The sequence below is a fragment of the Erpetoichthys calabaricus genome, chromosome 9 (genome assembly GCF_900747795.2).
Source record: "Erpetoichthys calabaricus chromosome 9, fErpCal1.3, whole genome shotgun sequence".
In the NCBI taxonomy this organism is placed as follows: domain Eukaryota; kingdom Metazoa; phylum Chordata; class Cladistia; order Polypteriformes; family Polypteridae; genus Erpetoichthys; species Erpetoichthys calabaricus.
Window position 1 is genome coordinate 102,724,722 of NC_041402.2, and position 20,944 is coordinate 102,745,665.

The 20,944-nt window shown below is 38.5% G+C and overlaps 1 protein-coding gene across 1 annotated transcript in view; it reads left to right on the forward strand.

Annotated features, from left to right (window-relative positions):
* Window positions 1-20,944, forward strand: part of LOC114658021 (oxidized low-density lipoprotein receptor 1-like) — a 224,068-nt gene that overhangs the window by 194,801 nt on the left and 8,323 nt on the right. The gene's annotated exons all lie outside the window — the stretch shown is intronic.

Genomic DNA, 20,944 nt, shown 5'->3' on the forward strand with positions numbered 1-20,944 from the left:
AGCAACAAAGTCAGTTGTATTTGTGTTTAACTGGAGCTACAGAAGGCATTATTGTTTCCCAGATAATTTGAGATTTTAACAAATAACTTTCTTTCTGGTTCTTTATTTTTGATTCTTTGCATTAAATACTATAGAAGAGAAGCCATTTTCCAGAATGTTGTATTTAGAATCCCATAATACTGCTGTCATACCCACACAAATGTAAAATATTTGGGGTCTTGGGTTGACAAAGACATTGTGGTGAAATGCAATTAAATATCAGTCAAATATCCTAACTTTTACTTTATGGTATTTTCCCTTAGAGTTTTTTAATTAGGGCGGCACGGTGGCGCAGTGGGTAGCACTGCTGCCTCGCAGTTGGGAGACCTGGGGACCTGGGTTCGCTTCCCAGGTCCTCCCTGCGTGGAGTTTGCATGTTCTCCCTGTGTCTGCGTGGGTTTCCTCCCACAGTCCAAAGACATGCTGGTTAGGTGGATTGGCGATTCTAAATTGGCCCTAGTGTGTGCTGTGGGTGTGTTTGTGTGTGTCCTGCAGTGGGTTGGCACCCTGCCCAGGATTGGTTCCTGCCCTGTGTTGGCTGGGATTGGCTCCAGCAGACCCCTGTGTTCGGATTCAGCGGGTTGGAAAATGGATGGATGATGGATTTTTTAATTAATCATGGCAATGTTAGGAAGTTAGCATTTATTCCAATTTTCTTCTCAACTGAGGTTTATATGTTTGCCCTACATTTCACAGTCAGCTTACTCGTCTTCAGCTTCTTCCCAACCCTTTTTTTGGCCATACTCTGTTTCCACAAGAGGTGATTTGTTGTATTCTATGAGAAGAAATCATAGACAACCACTATGTAGCCTGGAGGTGTTCTGGCTCCTACCATATCTCCTTGGTATCTGTCTCACTCTAACTCTAACTGAACCAAAACCCATTGATCCCTGCATCTACAACTCATATCCCTATGTCTTTCAGTTATAGCACTACCTTTTTTTGTGGTACCCTATGAAATGCTTAAATATTGAGATAAATAATATTGTATGCCTCCCTCAGATGTTTTTGTTGTTTCCGTAACAACATTTTATTTGTGAAGCAGAATCACCACTGTCTAAACCCATGTTGACAGTTTGCTAATACACCTATATGGTGTTTAATGTGTTTTGCTCATGTTTGTCTTTAATAATTATTTCCATTTATTTTTCACCTAACATGTTACTGACCTGTTGTTACTAGGATCAGGCTAATTTTCTAATCTATGGTCTTTAGAAATTTACCAAGATCAATTTTGAAAAACAGCCTTTTTAATTATTGTTGTACTTCTGTCTGTAATCTAGTCATCATCATCATCTAAGACTTCATCAGTTTTCACTCTAGTTACTATAAGGTTTCCATAGTCTTCACATTTGTAGGCTTAAAAAAGGAACTTAGAGAATTTAGTGTTTCACTTTCCTTACACAATATTTTATTTTCCCCTTACTATTCTTAATATGCTTCATCATTTTTGTTCTTCTTTTTCTTCTAGTGATTTCTTTCTCAGTTCCTTACTAAACCACTGCTGCTTCAAAATTGTGAAATATCTTATGTATTGTGTGAAATATTGACTTAAACCAATTCCATGGTCCCCATAGTTAACTCCATACCTAATACGGCATTCCACTTTCTGTTAGACTTGCTACATCTGCGTAAAAGTTGCTTTACTAAAATTAAATTTAACAGTTTTAAGTTTTATAATAGCACTATTGGGAAAACATAGCAAAACTTACAATCATTAGCTCCTAACATTAATAACTTCTGCACTATGTGTTCTGTCTTGATTAATAAATCTAAACAGGCTCCTCCTCTTCTTGTTGGTATTTTAAAGGTTCATTGGGTCTTTATATTAATGAATTCCTGTTCCTTTCCTCTGATTTTTGTTGTTTTTTTCCTATTATAGTCATATTAGGATCATTAAAGCCCAACATTACTATAATATTCCTATGTAAACTTGCCTTTTTAATATTCATATAAAGTTGTATACTAATCCTATTTTTAGCATTTAGGTGCTTTTAATACACTTTCATTAACGTCTTTAAATAGCATTTTATTTCATTTCAGATATTCTCACTAAATGTGGTCTCATTCTCCACAGAAACAGACTTGCAATGAAATCTTCTTACTAAATGAATGCTTTCCACCTTTTAAATCTTGCCAGTCTATTGTAAATAATGTATCTTTATATTTTACCCTTATCCCTATCTCTAGGATTAAAACAGGTTTCAGACTATATTTTTTGCCATTATTTAAAACACCAAATCATTTTGCTTTATTTTTAACGTTTTTATCATTATAACAAACAATTTTAGTCTTTTACTGATTTGAGATCTCTTCCTCCTGCTGATTCGTAACTTCCGTGTTAACTTTTCTATTAATATTTCTCTTGGATAACTTACACTAAATTAATTTTTACACACGCTGCTGCTTCTGTTTTTAGTAGAGAAAACACAGCTGTAACAGCTGATTCTGCCGTACACCTAAAAATCTTTGGAAATGCTGTTGATGCAAGCTGACTTGTGCCAGCTGTATGCCAGCATGCGATTATAGCATATTCGCTGTGAATGATGCATCCCTGTCTTTGAAAAATGTAACCAAACACACAAAAATGCAACACATGATTACTCCAGTAACCCTGCTCATCTGCACCAAAAAATGTATTATCGTAGTATTTCCCTGTACTTAACCTTTACTGTTACAGTTTAAGATGAACACACACATACATAGCTATACGCATACACACAGACCCTAACCACAACAGTGCCCCAAGAATGACACACACATGCTGATTAACCTTTAGCACTTTAAACCACACAAGTGCTTTAGGAATAACACAGCCTGTCACTCTCTCAACACTTCAGGAGACTTACTTATTATTGGCACAAACAACATACAATGTTTTAATGATATCTCAGACCTAAATATTACTTTTGGTCTACAAGAATACATTTAAACATACAAAGGCTCAGCACTCCTGACTATGGGCCATTTATCAGCCAAGAATACCTTACTTTACGTACTGTTCCCTACTATTGAGTGGAGCTATCACTCGCAGCCTTAATAAACCTCGCAGCACAGAGGTAATGGCAAATCTCTGGCTACACCAGGTGCTCAAAGAAACCCACCTTATTATTTCACTCACTCTATAGACATAAGACGAAGCATAGAAAGTTAAAAGCAGCATGGTATTTACTACATGAATAATAATAATACCACTGGAACAAAGAATAATAGAAAATAGGTACTGATAGAAAAGTCTGGATAAAATAGTCTTACAAAAAGCTTATGAAAAAGTTACAGATGACAAGGATGAATGTCCCAGGGCGGCATTTGATTTAGCAATCGATGTTCATGAAAGTGCTGTTAACTGACTATCGGATGAAAACTGGTCATACATGTCTTTGTTTTCTTCTCTGACATCACTCTTCTGTCGTCACTGTTTCTCTTCTGACGTTGCTTTCAAATGAGAAATATTTATTATAAAGTTTCATGCCGTGGTTTCACAACACATGAGTGTTGTATACACCTGATTGGCTGGCTGTCAATATGATGGATGAATTTTGCTCAAACTCTTTAATCTATCTTTCCCCAGACTGTAAACCAAATTGTTGTCCCAGATGTCCATCCATAAAGTAATCAATATCCTGAGGTATTGGCTCAGCCTTCCTTTCCCAGGCTGTAAAACCATTTTAGCACTATGCTGTAAACAGCGGTTATAAAAGTGATGTGTAAGGGAAGAGGATATGCCTTTTTTATTATAATGCCTTGTCGCAGGAGGCTGGGGGCCAGACCCAGCTGGGATGCCTAGAAGGACCGGAAGGCAGTCTGTACGTCCCCCGGGCCACGAGGAAGCAACCTCTCTGGATAAGTGTGACGATGCGGGTTTGCTGCATGCTCCCATCTGCTGTCCGGGAGCCCTTAACCCGACACCATCAGTAATGCTACCGATGAGCTAAGCAGTGAGGCAACAACATAGCAAGGGGATGGTGTACAAAAGTGCCAAGTGCTTTTATTTAAAACAATAATCAAAACAAAACAGTGTTCAAATTAAATAAAGTGCAGTGCTTCATAAAGAGTCATCCTTAAATAAATAATCCATAAAAGCAGACGTGAAATTGTGGAGGTTAAAAACCATTTGAAAAAAAATCTTCTAAAAACAACAAGGTTAAAATAATGCAGAAAGCAGTCTTTTGAAACATTTAAAAGCCTGGTGTCTTCTACCTGACGGCTCCCCTGCTTCCCGTTTGGGCTTCTCAATAGGGGAGTCTCCCTACCTGCAGCTGGGCTTCTCTCCACTGTCCTACTGTTCGGTTCGCCTTACCGATCCCTGGCTCCGGTAGGCCCCGCCAAACAGTGACTTGGGATTCCCCAACGACCAGGGCTCTTACGCTGGGGACACCACGTCCCAAGTCCTGACTCCCACTGCCTTCTGCGGAGAGTCATCCGCCCTTCATCACTGGTCACTCCCGCTACATGATCACTCAGCGGGAGTGACCACTATTACTACTCCCGGGTGTCGGCCCAACACCCAGGCTTCTTGCACAGCTGCAACGCGAGCCTGCATTCGCTCACTCGCTCTCCCGCACCGACTTTCTCTCTCTCTCCCCTGCGTCCTGCTTTCTTCTACAAACTCCGTTCGTAATCGTTCTCTCTTTCATTTCTCCCTAGCCGACTCACGCTTCTATTTTATCAAGAAGGCATGGCAGCTGTAGCAAATTAGCAGCCTCAGGAACAATCACGGATGCAGGCGGTCTCCCACCTGTGCACTTAGGTGAGAAACGCCCACATCGCGAATCGCCCTGAGAACTGCTTCAGCCACACAACCACCATGCCCCCTCGCTAAGCCGCAAGTGCGATTATTTATTTATTTTAAAACGGGCCTTTGATGGCAGCTGTGGACTCGCTATACCACAATAAGGAGGGGACCACAGGGACCGAGCTAGGAGGCTCAAACATATAGGGGCCCGTGGGCGCCCCAACCATCGTGGAGCCTGAGAAACCTGCACTTCCGCCACACCTGGGAAGGTGGAGGAAGGACCTTCCAGGGAGTGCTTCCAGGTGCAAGGGCAGCACTTCCGCCACACCATATCTTGTTGGGATTGAGCAAAATATAATAATAAAAATATAGAGAATAATTTGGAGATTTTATACACCATAACACATTTATTAAACCATAGACAATGATATCTGACCAGGCCCTTAGCCACACATACACGGAGGTCTCCTTCCTAGGAACTAGAAAGGCAAACCACTACACAAAATGCACTATATCTATATCAAACCAGTGTGTCAGTACTCCTAATAAATGAGTGCCCTACTTAGACTACTGATTACTTATTGAGGGGATGGTTTAAAGGTGACATAGTGGGGTTTCTCATTCTTGCTTAGCACTTCAGAGTTATCAGAGTTGGTGTCCAGACCCTCCAGAATTTAAACATGTTTGGATACCTCTAACTGTAGGTTCAACGCCCCTCCACAGTGTGCACCTTTTGTGGTTTTATATGAGCGTTTTCCAACTTTCTCTGCATCTTATGACAGAAGTCCCCTCCTCTACCATTTTAGGGGATTTTCTCTAAAGGACAACTGGACAGATAAAGCTAATTCTTTAATAAAATGCAGGCTAGCTACCACCTTTTTCAATTTAGCATCAATGAACTTAAAGTGTAGGGTGAATTACCATCTCATGCTTGTGTAGTCCATCTGGAACAAGCTTCTGAAAATCCAATATCTAGTAAGACTGAAATTGTATTGGTCTAATTATTAGAAACGTTTTTGTTTTTTTTTAACATAAATGTAATGTAAATTAAAGCAGTAGTTATCTATTGCTTCTGCTAATTAACCATTAGCAATGCACTATAATGGCTTTCAGCAGTTTATGTTTAGGTTAAATTTAGGTTAGTGCTTCCTTTTGTGATTTTTAGATTTTTTCATGCCATAACCACATTTAAGACTCAAATACTGCCTGAATCAATATTTAATGTTTCTGAATCATTTTGGGATTCAGCTGCTTCATACCTTTACTTGCTTTAGTGTAGACAGATTTAAATTACTGTTACAATTTACAATACCTTCTTGTTTTTTTTTTGTTTTTTTTGTAGTATTTTAAATATAGTAATTGCATTTGCTTCATTCCCCGACTAGTAGCAGTATTTGAGATCCCAAGCTGGTTTACTGTTGCTATTTTACTAGTCTAAATGTCCAAAAACAGCTACTGGGAGTCCCTCTCCTCTGTGGAGTAAATTAATTCTGGGTATTCATAGAAAAATGTCTGTGAGTTTTTCAACCCCTGTTGTTTTCTCTGCTTTGTTTTTCATTTGCTCTGAATAATTTTTTTAATGCTTAAAACTCTTAGATCAAGGAGTTGGATCTCCACACCTATTCTTCACTGTCCATCTGTACTCTACCCATTTCTTTTTTATCTTCTATTACTTCCATTGTTTTAGAAAGCTATGGTCATACTTTCTTCCTTGTATAGTTCTTTAAATTATTTTTCACTCTGCAAATTTGCCAAACGTTATTCAAAAATGAGGTTTTTCTCTTCTCTTTTTAGTTTTTTTTTTTCCCTGAGGCTGCCAAAGCAGGATATTTTCTTAATGAGATTCTATGTTGCATTTGATGAATGACAGAATTCTTAGATTTCATGACATCCTGATAAGTGGTTACATTCGACAGACATTGGATATGAGTGTAAAGCACAATTAACCACATGTGAAAGATAGGGGGTGCCATAGAGCCCCAAACCTCAATTGTGAATACACAAAACAAGTCCCAGGTGCAAAACAGAGATTTATTACAAAATCCCTTGTATAAAGAATTATACAAGTTGTCGCTTCTTCTCTCTTCACCACACTGCTGCCTGTCTCTGCTTCAGGTTCCAGCTCACCTGGAAAAGGCAGTGCGATCTCTTTTACTGACGACCCAGGAGTACTTCCGGTGTCAGAGCTTCGCCCATTGTAAGCACTTCTAGGCCATGTGGAAGTCCCAAAGAATAGGGAGTGTAACACCCTAAGACCCCAGCAGGGTTGTGCTCCTGGACTACAATTCCCAGCATTCCCTGCGGGTGTCCGAATAGGTACCGAAGCACAGGGATGCTGCCATCTAGCATATGGGAGAATACAATAACCTGAACATATTGCTCTTCCCAGTCCTTCTGTGCTATGGGTGTCCCAGCCAGGTAAGAATCCCAAATCAAGTCTAGCTGGGACACTGGTCCTGATGTGGTATCCCTTACACACATTTAAAAGAAAGTTACATAGTACAGAACCATACTTCATCAACTGTTAATCTGTTGGGCTGCTGTCATAAACAAACATTTTTAACACATTTTGCAAATGTTAACATGAGTGTTTTAGCTGTCATTAATAACACAAAAATGTATTTGCACATCAGAATGTAACTTGAAATGTATTACAAGTTAATCTATATCCCAATAGTTAATTTCCCAATCATTACATTATGTATTTTGTTTCAATAATGACGCTTAAAGCATTGAACAGATGAGTTTGATATATATCTCTGCCCAGTATGTAGTTAGAATATATTTGTAGCTTTCTATTATGATCAGAACTTTCTGCTGGGGTTGTAAAAAGAAGACTGGAAAACGACATATTAAAAGATCAGTCTGTTGTTATTCTTTTAATACTTTATGTATTTGCCCAGTTTAAGAATTTTGCACCACACCTTAAACTTAACTTATTAAAATTACAAATAAAATAGCACTTTTTAATTTCTACCAAATTTCAGACAGTTATGGTTGAAAGATGCGTTAAGAATTAAAGAGAAAAATGACAAATCACTACTGAAGCAGAAGATGTTGTGGTAGTTGTTTTTTTATATATTTCATGTTTTCCATCCATCCATTTTCTAACCCGCTGAATCCAAACACTTATATTGTTATATTTTTTATTATGATTTTTTATTTCACATTTTGCCATTTTTTAATGTGTTGGGTCATTTTTTATTTTTTTTTATTTTTAAATGTCTATTTAATTTTATCACGATGACATTACCATTTTGTGACATATTTTTTGTTTGGTTGCTGCCTCTTTGTAACTATTTTTACATGATTGCAGGATGTTGCTTATGGGTCATGTGACATGAAAGTCACAAAGCTTTGTTTTTTCCCAGTGCATCTTCAGTTCAAGCACTGACTATTTATACTTTAGACTCAAGCAATTTCCTAAGGACTGCTTTGCTAAACATTATTGTATGCATCTCCAGCACCGATGGCAACTCAGAATAAACAAATTCTACCGGTTTTGGTTTGGTCCCATTTTTCTTCTTCCTTTTTTTCTTTACTTTCTGTGATGATGCGGGGTCAGCTCCGTGCTCCCATAGGCTGTTAGGGAGCCCTTGAACCCAACACCGTCGGTAATGTCACCGATGAGCTAGACAGTCAGGCAATAACAATTGAGCAAGGGGATGATGTATAAAATGTGCAAAGTGCTTTTATTCAAACAGTCAACGAAAACAAAGTGCAACAATGTTCAAATCAAGTGCAGTGCTTCAAAGTCTTCATTAAATAAATAAATAATCCATAAAACATGTGGAGGTTAAAACCAATAGAAAAACTCTTCAAAAAACCACGAGGTAAAATGTCACAGGAAGCAATATGTTAAAACCAAAAAGCCCAGTGTCTTCTGTTACCATGGCGGCTCCCCTGCTACACCCATCTGGGCTGCTCTACAGGAGAGTCGCCTACCTGCAGGAACAGCTGCCATTCAATCAGGTCCGGTAGCCCTCGATCCTTGGCTTCGTCGGGCTCCCAACCGGACCGAGACGTTGGTCAATTCCCCAGCGGCCAAGGAGCTCACGCTGAGGCTAAACCAGTCCAAAGCCTCATCGACTCCCGCTGCCTTCTACGGTCAGTCGACTCCTCCACTGGTCACTCCAGCTCCTAAATCGCTCAGCTGGAGTGACTACTTTCTCAGCCCCACTGAGTGTCGGCCAAACACTCCCCTCATGGGCTCTCCTCCCAGCTGCCTGTTTTCTCCAACTTGCTCGTTCTCCTTCCTCACACCGGCTCTCTCCACCTGCTTCCTGTCTTCTCTCTCTTTCTCCATTGCTTCCTGCAACCTCCATTCTTTCTTTTTTCTTTATCCCTTGTTCTCTTTTTCTTCTTTTCCTCCCCTAACCATCTCGGGTTTCTCTATATATGCAGAGAGGACATAGCAGCTGCAGCCCATTAGCCACAGGAACAATCATGGATGTGGGTAGTCCCTCTCCTGTGCACTTAGGTGAAAAACGCCCACACCGCAGATCGCCCTGCGGCTTGCTAGAGCCATCACGCCCCCTCGCTAAGCCACAAGCGTGGTGATTATTCATTTAAAAACGAACTGGCCTTTGCTGGAAGAGCTGTGGACCCATAACACCGCACTCTCAAGGGTACATTCTTCAGTACTGGCTGCCTTTTTAGCTTCTTAATGTACTTTTTCCATAAATTTTCTCCAAAAAGGATTGTTCTGCCATCTTGTTTCAATACTAGCATACAACTAGGAGTTGAAAAAAAAACATGCAACCAGCTGTTCTCAGGTTGACATTTTGTTTCCATCAGCAGTAAACTCAGCTAACTACCTGACCTGATTCAATAGCAAAAAATAATGATTTTGTTCTGTGTTCACCTGGCTTACTTTTTTCAGATTATTTCAGGTATACTGTTTGTTTGTAGTAGTATCATTAAACACCACCATTGTGGAATATCTGCTTTGGGGTACTTTGTGTGCATGTTAAAAGAGTGAACCACATGCTCAGAACCTGTCTGCTTTGAAATGCAGAAGAAATGCTATAATGCAAGAAAGTTAGTTTTTTGAGTGGTTTGTTATCAGATTTTTTGCTTTGTGTTTTTGACTTTGTTTTGTTATGACTTTGAATATTGTATTGCACTTTAGATATGGTGACTGATTTCAAACTCATTCTTAATGATCAAAGCCTGAATATGACTGCTTTTTGCCCTTGGCTTTTAAAATATATTGTGACTCACTCTCTGTTAACTGATTTTGATCATGTTTTTATCGATTTATTTAGGCAGTCAAGCTTTAAAAATTAAAAGCATCTCCTCAAGCCCTTTGTTAATATTCAAAACTAAATCCATTGAAAATATAGTAAATCAACAAAGGGGTCAGATGCACAAAGCCATAGTAATGTTACACCCTATTGTTCTCTGATTAGTGTTAGCAATATGTTAAGGCCAGGCCATGCATCTCAAAATAAATCTTGTATGAGATAAGGTATAATATGCAGATCTAATTGTTTTTTAAAATGGATTCCATGAAGTGTAAAAAAAAAAAAGAGCAGAAGACCATGGTATTTTAGCCAAGCCATTCTACAGAGAGAGAGATATATGTTGGGAGCATGCACTGCCATCTACACACTACACCCTGAAATCTCACTTCTTTTAGTTAGATGTCCAATCTCTCATGTGGTACCTCATCAAACAAAACACAGTACCTGTACCTGTATGTGGAGGGATGGAGTCACAGGTATGTCATTCAAGACATCAGACCATATGACAAAGTTCTTTAGAAGATCTGGAAGGGAGGCATCATTATCACAGACAGGTGGTGTGGTCTTATAGTCATGTGATGGCCCGGAATCCCTGCCACATGCAGCATGTGTCTGAAAGTGACAATGATTTTTTGTTTAGCTATGGACCTTGCCTGTCAGTTACATTGGCTCAATCTGATGAAACTTGCTTCACTATCTCCTGGCTAGATTCAGGGAATGTCTGGAGGATTCTGCATGTCATTCATTCTGCCCAGGAACTGAAGACTATAGCAGTGCCCCTCTCATTTGATACCAAGAAGGCTTTTGATCATATGAAGTGACCTTTTCTTGTGATAGGTGATGGAAAGAATGATACAGTGATCCCTCCTCGATTGCGGGGGTTGCGTTCCAGAGCCCCCCGCGAAAGGTGAAAATCCGCGAAGTAGAAACCATATGTTTATATGGTTATTTTTATATTGTCATGCTTGATTCACAGATTTGCACAGAAACACAGGAGGTTGTAGAGAGACAGGAACTTTATTCAAACACTGCAAACAAACATTTGTTTCTTTTTCAAAAGTTTAAACATGCTCCATGACAAGACAGAGATGACAGTTCCATCTCACAATTAAAAGAATGCAAACATATCTTCCTCTTCAAAGGACTGCGCGTCAGGAGCAGAGAATGTCAGAGAGAGAGAGAAAAGCAAACAATCAGAAATCAATAGGTGCTTTTTGGGCTTTTAAGTATGCGAAGCACAGTGCGGGAAGCATTTCGCTTGACAAAGCAGCTTCAAGGAAGGGAGCAATGTGAAGGTAGTCTTTCAGCATTTTTTAGACGAGCGTCCGTATCCTATAGGGGTGCGAACAGACCCCCTGCTCACACCCCCTCCGTCAGGAGCAAAGAATGTCAGAGCAAGAGAGAAAGAGAGAAAACAAACAATCAAAAATCAATAGGGCCGTTTGAGCTTTTAAGTATGCGAAGCACCGTGCGGGAAGCATATCGCGCAACAAAGTAAGCACAAGTAAGCCCAGCAAGGAAGGGAGCAATGTGAAGGTAGTCTTTCAGCGTTTTTTAGACGAGCGACCGTATCATCTAGGGGTGCGAACAGCCCCTGTGCTCACAATATATTTGAGGAGTTTTATTTAATACGTAATACGTGCTGAGATTGGGTAGCTTCTCAGCCATCTGCTAATAGCGTCCATTGTATGAAATTAGCTGGGCAAATCAACTGAGGAAGCATGTACCAGAAATTAAAAGACCCATTGTCCACTGAAACCCACGAACCAGCGAAAAATCCGCGATATATATTTAAATATGCTTACATATAAAATCCGCGATAGAGTGAAGCCGCGAAAGTCGAAGCGCGATATAGCGAGGGATTACTGTATTCAAAAGTTAATTTCAAAATTGATCAAAACATGACACTTCTTCTCCTCAACAGTTTTCGCCACAAATTCTAATTTCCAATTCATTCCCTTTTTTAAATGGGGCCAGACAGGGATGTCCACTTTCTCCTTCCCTCTTTAATCTATTCCTTCAGTCATTGGTGATAACAATTTGTAAATCTTTGTTATTGATACCTATATTTTGTCATGGTTTTTCTCTTTGAATTTCCCTCTATGCTGTGAATGATGTTCTATTTTATTTAGAACATCTTAGGCAATATTTCATTAGATGTTCCTGTTATCTTAGACCTGTTTTAACTTACGAAATCCAACTCTGCTAACTAAGGTAACTGGGCAAAATCCTCCCTCTTGCCAATTATAATTTGACTCAGCAAGCCTGTTTACATTAAACCCATTAAACACTTTACCTCCCTAAGAGTGGATATTTCTGTATTGATTGGTACGGTAGTCTCCTCTGATTATTCCTGTTTATGGAATACTCCCACTGGTCCTTCATCCTTTGTCCTATTTTGGTACTGGTTATTCCTTTCCCCCTACACCTTCTTGCATACTGAATCCTCTATCATTTCCCATGCCCTCAAATTTGGAATTGTTTGGAGAGACATATTTGTGCTGTTGTAAAATAGCACATTTTTAATAACAATGCCCTTAACAATGGTGGCCACCCATGTATTTATCTAATTTGGCAGACTGCAGAAGCTAGTGCACTTGATGGCCTGTTTAGTAATGCTGGACACCTGTTATTCAATTCTCTCTAGTCTTATTTTTATTTTCTTTCCTCAACATTCAATTCATTTGTAAATAAAAATGAGAACATATGGTATTTCTCTTTCCTCTGCTTTTTCAGCTCACCCTATTTACTACCTATTTTATTCTTTTTTCCCATCTAGTCTCTAGCCTCTATACTGTATTACATAACTCAGCTTATAAACTTCTCTTAACTTCATTTTGAATCAGAGAAGTCTTTCTGTCTTTCATTCCCCTGTTTGGGTGACCTTATTACATTACATGAATTATACTAAAAAGAAAAAAAAACTCATTACTTGGGTGCTCAAAAATCACACACTTATCCATTGGTACAAGTGTAAAATACAACAGAGGAATTCGCCAAAGATGTCCTATTATGCTTTTATGTCTTTCTGTTAGTTTTGTAAATTGTCCTTTTATACATAAAAAGTAAAATTATGTGCCTGTCTATTCCAGGTTGAACTGTCTTTTCACTATATTAAAACTTTATATGGAACAATAGTGATATGACATTTTAAAATGAAGCATTGCTTTTAAAAGTTAGTTTGACACAGGTATATTATTAGTTATGCACAAAGACTGAATTTATGAATGAATATAATTTGCCAATCACACTTGAGCATTATGCAGATGTGTTTAGTGAATTTCCTACTGGGGTGAGAATTTTACAACCTTGTGCTGTTAAGAGTAATAACTCAGTTCTTCCTTCTTTAAATTATGAAAACATCTACATTGACTCAATATTTCCATTAAGCAATTGTGACAGATAGGGGGCGCTATCGCTCCCTTGAACCCTCTGATCAGACGCCAGACACCAGCTACAAGTCCAATAATTGTCTTTATTAGGACAACAATGTGCACCAAGCACCCTCCACTCCACAGTACTCATAAATCACTACAATACTCTCAATCAATAAACAATCCTCCACTCCCAGACGCATTGCCACCCTTCCTCCCGACTCAGCTCACTGCTGGGATCTCCCATAATCCTTTTATAGTTCATGACCCGGAAGTGCTTCTGATCCCTCAGTCCATGTGACTTCCCAGCACTTCCGGGTCAGATGAAAACTCCTCTTCTTCATCCTGAAAGTTCGTCATTTCCTCTGTCGCTGTGACTAAAACATACTTCCAGGTTATAGGGCACATAAAAATCCTTATGCCTCCCTGCAGCATCCTCTGGCTACCCTCATGGTATCCAGCAGGGCTGTGAAGGAAAACTCCAATGTCCATAATTCCCTGCCTGCATTCGGGGCACCTCCATGCTGCAGGGAGGGCTCCATCTGGTGGCCTGGGGGTATTGGCCAGGATGAACAGCCAGCCATATCCCACAGTACTTCCCCGCCCAGCGAAGAACCATGGTTCGAAGCGGCCAACCCCGCGAGGGATGTCTTCCTCCAGGAGGATCCATTGGTCGGGCCTTGGCAATGTCCTGAATACTCCTGGGAGAACCCAGCAGGAACATTAAATAAATAAGTCATCTTCATTCCATCATGCACATTATGCTGGAAGCTATTAACCAACTGATGAGATGCTAAATTTGGTTTCCATACAGTAGTGCATACATGAAACATAATATGTTTTTGCCAACATAAAAAAGCAATTTGCAGCAGTGTCCATTTTCCCAAAAGTAATCAGAGCACTTTACTGCACTCATATTGCAGTAAGGGCACCTAGCAAGAATGAAGTTGTTTTGTTAACTATGACTGCGGTGGGTTGGCACCCTGCCCAGGATTGTTTCCTGCCTTGTGCCCTGTGTTGGCTGGGATTGGCTCCAGCAGACCCCCGTGACCCTGTGTTCGGATTCAGCGGGTTGGAAAATGGATGGATGGATGGATGTTAACTATAAGGAGTTCCATTCCATTAACGCACAAACCATTTGTGATGTCATTTTGAGTTTTATGTGCGATCATGAATGCACATTTACAAGAAGATTGTGGTTTATGATGGTAAATTGGATAGAAATGTGTGTACAGCAGGTTTTTTGGCATTCGCATTTTCCTATTTTTTGGCATACGCATATTTTCACACTTGAATCCAAGCAAAGTTTTTTAAAGAGAACCCTGGTGTGGAATTTAGCATTTTTCGCATCCTGTTTTTTTTTCTTTTGTCTTTGCAGGTGCCATGCAGCACATTTGAACTGCCACTCAAGTGTTACTGTTTTGCTCACAGTGCTTCACTGGGGACACATCCACCTGGTAGTCAATCATATGATTGTACATTGTGGTGCTTTCAACACAGTTTGTCGATCATGTGTTTTAGCTTCATAGCAGTTCATGGGGGAAAACACTCAGCCACGAAACATGTGTTGTAGCTTTTGTGGCACTCAGTTTCATGAGGAACCAGACCCATAGAGCTCAGAATGCTTAAATCCATTAGGAACCCGAACATATATTACTATCATCTGTTCACCAGTAAAATATATATATATATATATATATATATATATATATATATATATATATATATATATATACAGTATATACTGTATATATAGGCAACATAGGTGGTATCATTTTGGCACTCAAAAAGTTTCAGATTTTCGAAGTTTCAGTTTAGAGATACTGTTGTCTTTTACTCCAGATATTTTTCCTAATAAATAAAGTGAAGGAGAGATCAGTCAAATAACTGCACAAATCTTACCAAGTTAAAACATATTTTGTTAAATATAAAATTAACTTAAATGTACACTGTGTATTCTGTAAAAACAATTGAGAAATATTATTACACCTGTTATTGTGAATGCCATTATACAGACATTTTTTGGATTGATGTAATAAATAACTTTATAAATAGGTGAATAACATATTTATGTTTGAAAACTAGTAGCTACTATAAAGCTACAAAAATTTACCCAAAATGTGAAACATTTAATTTGGTTAATTATTATTTAAATATACTATATATTGTTTGTGTGTGACACAACTAGAACAGACACAGACTCAAATAGACCTTATCTTATTTAGCCCAATACCTTTGAACAGGCTTCTTCCACAATTAACACAATTCTTTCTCTTTCCTTCAAACCTCCCAAGGCAAGTGTCACCTTACTCCTCCCCGAGTGAGGTAAGGCATCCTCTTTTATATTGGACCTGGAAGTACTACCAGTGAAAGGACATTGCCCAAAGAAAACACTTTGTCATGCGGAAACCTTCCAAAGTTGGGACAGTGCTTCCCAACAGCTTGACCTGGTGGCACCCATGAAACCCTGCAAGCATACCCAAAAGAATTACAGTTCCTAGTTTTTTCTGTGGGCATGTGCATAGATGTAGTTGTCCATGAGTGTTGCCACTTAGTATATTGAGGAAGCATACTTGACAGACTCTCTCCCCTGGTCTTTCCATTATATTGGCCTCCGGACTGGATTAGAGTCTTCTGTCCAACCCTGCTGGGATGCCAGTTATCCATGTTGACATGACATGCCAGCCTCATGGCTAAGACAAGGAATGGGGTTCATCCCAGATGGGACAGCAGTCTATTCATGCTGTACTTCAAAATATATATAGTAGTCAAACAATCAAACAAAATAAAGATGTGGGGATCCACAGGATACCCCATTTATTTAAATGGTAACAGAAGAAAAGCAACATCAAGCAAAAGTTCTGAAAGTCACTTCTGTGGAAGAAGCTCCATACTTTACAATTGTAGGTTCTTTTTATAACCATTTTACTGAATTTATTAAAAGCAAGTAACATTCCATACCCCCACCCATGAGAAAGAGAATTAGGCCAACAGACAGAGTAAAACTTTAAGCGTAGGAAAAAAGGAGAGAAAATCATTTTCCCCAATTTAAATGTTTATTCTAAAATGTTATTGATTAGAACCTGCCAGGTTTTAAAAATGTTTTTGCACAGATCCTCTAAGTGAGAATTTGAATTTTTCCAATTTCAAATAGTATATAACCTCAGTTGCCCACTGAATTAAAAGAGGTGGATTAGAATTCTTCCAGTTGAGCAAGATAAGTCTACGTGCCATTAGTGAAGTTAAGGCAATTACAGTTTGTTTGTCCTTCTCCACTTTAAGCCCATTTTGGAGTACTCCAAACATAGCTGTTAATGGATTAGGAGAGGTTGTGACACGAAGGCTGTCTGAAAGGCATTTAAAGATTTTGGTCTAGAATGATGTTAATTTGGCGCATGCCAAAATATAAGGCCCAGTGAGGCTAGAGGTCAATTGCAATGTTCACAGGTTGGATCTTCTCCTGGAAACATTTTGGACAATTTTAAACAATACAAATGTGCTCGATAAAATAATTTAAATTGAATAATTGAATGCTTTGCACATATGGAGCTAGAGTGAATTCTGTGTATGGCTGCCTACCACTCCTTTTCTGAAACGTTGAGTAAAAGATCCTTTTCCCACTGTACTCTGGGATCTTTGAAAGGCAGGGTCTTCAAAATGTTTTTATATATTACAGAAATGCTGTCTGAGTCCTCAAGACTGATCAATATTTCTTCCGGAATAGAAGTAGGTGGGAGGTGAGGAAAATTGCACAGATTTTATTTAGCAAGGTTTGTAGTTTGGAGGTAGTGAAACTTAAATTTGGAGTGTAATTGTTCATAGGATGCAAAGACGTTATCTATGTATAAATCTCTAAGTGATTTAACCCTGTGTGTTTTCTAAACATTAAAAACTGCGTATGTTGGAGAGGGTGGAAAAAGGTGCTTACTGTGCAGAGGTGCAACAGATAAAAGCTCCTGTATCTTAAAGTACTTCCTACATTGGTTCCATATTCTGAGTGAATGAAGCAGAATTAGGTTGTTAGCATATTGGCGATAACTCATATTTACTAGGGTACAAAGCAAAAAATATAAAGAAGTACTGCAGGATTTTATTTCTATTACTGACCAAGCCTGAGTGTGTTCATCTATTTGTGTCAATGTCCAGGTTTTTATAGCTTGTATATTTTCCGCCCAGTAATAAAATTGAAAGTCAAGTAGAGCCATGCCACCTTCTGCCTTAGGTTTTTGTTGGGTCGCCCTTTGGATGCGTGGATGTTTTGAAAATGTTTTAAATTAGGTTATCATTGAATCTAACTTCTTAAAGAATGATTTGTTAATGTATATTGGAATGCTTTGAAATAGAAAAAGAAGCTTAGCAAGGATATTCATCTTGACAGTGTTAATTCTTCCAGCTAAAGTGAGATGATGGGTAGACCATCTATGCAACTCTTACTTAAGTTTTTCCATGCAGACAGCAAAATTTTGTTCATAAAGAGCTTTATGTTCACTTTTGAGGTTTACCCCTAGATATTAAAAGTGATCTGCAATGATAAAAGGGAAGGTGTACAATGTAAAATTGTGTGTTAGAGAGTTCACTGGAAAGAGCACACTTTTATTCAAAATAATTTTGAGTCCAGAAATCTTTTGAAATTCTGCTAGTGCTGTTAGGACTGCAGGCAAAATATTTTGTGGATTTGATATATATAGTACCATATCATCTGCATGTAGTGATATTTTCTGTTCAAGTCCTTCTCTAATAATCCCCTTTATCTCTTAAGCATTTCGAAAGTGAACTGCTAATGTCTCAATGGCAATTACAAATAGCAGTGGTGACAGGGGGAATCCTTGTCTAGCACCACATTCTAGTTTGAAGTAATGTGAAATAATGTTGTTAATACAAACTAAAGCTTCTGGACTGGTATATGGTATACAGTAGTTTTGAAACCCAAATGTCTCCAATGTAGTGATAAGGTAGTCCCATTCAACCATATCAATTGCTTTTTCTGTATCCAACAATAATAATATCTCCGGGGCATTTGACTTTGTGGTTGAATATATTACATTTAACAGGTATCAAAGATTGGACTCTTAAGTGTCTGCTTTAATAAATCCAGTTTGGTGTTGTGATATTACCGAAGGAAGCACTTTCTCAATCCTTGTAGCTAGAGCTTTGGAGTGTATCTTAACATCATTATTCAGAAGTGAGATTGGTTGTATGATGCACATTGTAATAAGTCCTTATTTTTTTTAGGAAAGATGTTAATTAATGCTTGGCGAAAAGTTTGAGGTAGAATTTTATTGTCTCTAGCTTCTGAAAATGTTGCTAATAAAAGAGAAGCTAACTTAATTGGAAATGTTTTTATAAAATTTGGTAGGGTAGCCATCAGGGCTTGCGACTTTCCCACTCTGAAGTGAGTTAGTTGTGGTATCTGTAATGCATCGAAAAACACATTAGGTTGTGTATTATGTTCTTTAAACTGAGTAGAATATAAGGACTTATAGTAGTCTCTAGATGTGTGCATTATATTTTTATGGTCAATGATTTTGTCTCTGTCTGTGTTGGTAATGATGTCGTGATTTAAAAATGAGTTGTTCTTTTTCTTTTGTTGTCAAGAGGTTGATCTCTGAATGCAAAGCCTGTCTTTTCCTATAAAGTGCTTCTTTGGACACCTGACATGTTCTTGATCTATTCTGGTAATTTCACTGATTAGCTCTGATGCCTTCTTGGTATTTGATTTATTTTTGTGGGAAAGATATGAAATAATCTGTCCTCTTAAGAAAGCCTTCAGAGTTTCCCAGAGTATTTCTGCATAGACCTCTGAGGATAATGTATATTTATCTCTAAAAAAATCGATTTGCTTGGATATTAACTCTGTACAGTTCTTGTCTGCTAATAAAATTAGGTTAAGACTCCAGCTGTGAGATGAGTATGTGGGGCATAATGATTTGAGCTCCATGATCAAAGGGGTGTGGTCAGAAATAACAATAGCATCGTACTTGCAAGATTTAATCGTGGGTAAAGAAATAATTCTTGAGTAAAAGTGATGTACTGGTGAGAAGAAGGAATATGCTCTTGCGTTTGGGTTTAGAAATCCCCAGGGGTCTGATAAGTTGGAATCAATTACAAACTGTGTAATTGTTTTTGCAGTGTTAGATGTCATCGCCTCTATGGCAGGAGACCTATCCAGGGGCCTCATGTATAAATGGTGCATACGCACAAAAATGTTGCTTACGCCCATTTCCACATTCACATCACGATGTATAAAAACTAAACTTACCGTAAAGCCACGCACATTCTCATGCCACCTCAAACCATTGTGTAAGCAAGTTTTTGCCTCATTTGGCAAATTGGTGGCACCCAGCGTAAAAGCAGTGTTGCTCTTCCTGTGTGGTTTCTGTTTATTTTTTAGATTCACATCTCTGAAGCAGCTTTATCAAATACATACTGAAAATTATCGCATATCTGTTATAAATTTAAGGCATCTGATTGTAATCATCCTGTAATAACATAATGGTCCATGGAATGGCCAAACTATTCCAAATACCACAACTGCTTTAGCGTTGTTACTTTCAGTGCACCACTTGCTGCTTCAGCTATGCGCAGATTTTGTTTGAACTTCTCCCATTCGGCAAATGCTTCAGAGATTTCCTGTAGGGACCTTGTGGTTCAGAAACAGTTTCATCCCAAGAGCTATAAACACACTCAATCAGTCCAACAAGTACTCCCGGTAGAACTGTTTATACTTATAAGTACAATTACCTCACTGTAAACTTGCATTACAGTTGTAATATTGTACAACCTGAGCCACTTATACTTTCATATTGTATATTTTTAATTGTTTTTTATTGTATTATTATTATTATTGTTGTTGTTGTTGTTATTTTAACCATTTTAAATGAAAATAAGTTTATGGAGGATTTGCATATTGTAACTCTTTGTACCATACAATAACAATAAAGGAATTCAATTCAATAGAAGAGAGCGCGTATTTACAGATGATGACGACTGGCTTCAAAGTCGATATAGATTTCCAAGAGCTATCTTCTTGGAGCTCTTGATATCTTTTTTTAAGATGAAAAGCAGTAAAATATATATATTACATTATACAGATTAATTTTAAACTTAATTTAAACAATGTATACTGTTAATAACTAAATGTGTAGACACTGTGGACAGTGGTAGCGATGAACTGGCATCCTGTTCAGAGATTGTTCCTGCCTCACGCTGTATGCTTGCTGGGACTGACGCGACCCTGGATGGATGGATAGATAGATGGATGGAATAATTAAAAGGTACTATAAAGATACTGTATTTCAATGTTTCTTCAAAGTTTTGAAGAATCTGCGTTCTAAGCTTGGCTTAGACATTTATTAAAGAGCTGATTGTGTGGCGATTGGTTACTTGGAGAGTGAAAAGTTGTTTGAAAGAGACAGTACTGCTGCAATAAATTATTTCATCTAGGGTCGCGCACGTCCCAGCAAGCATCTTGAAGGAGCCAGGAACAATCTCAGGATGGGGAGCCAGCTCATCGCTACCGCTGCACCACTGTGCCCCCTTGTTTAATACAT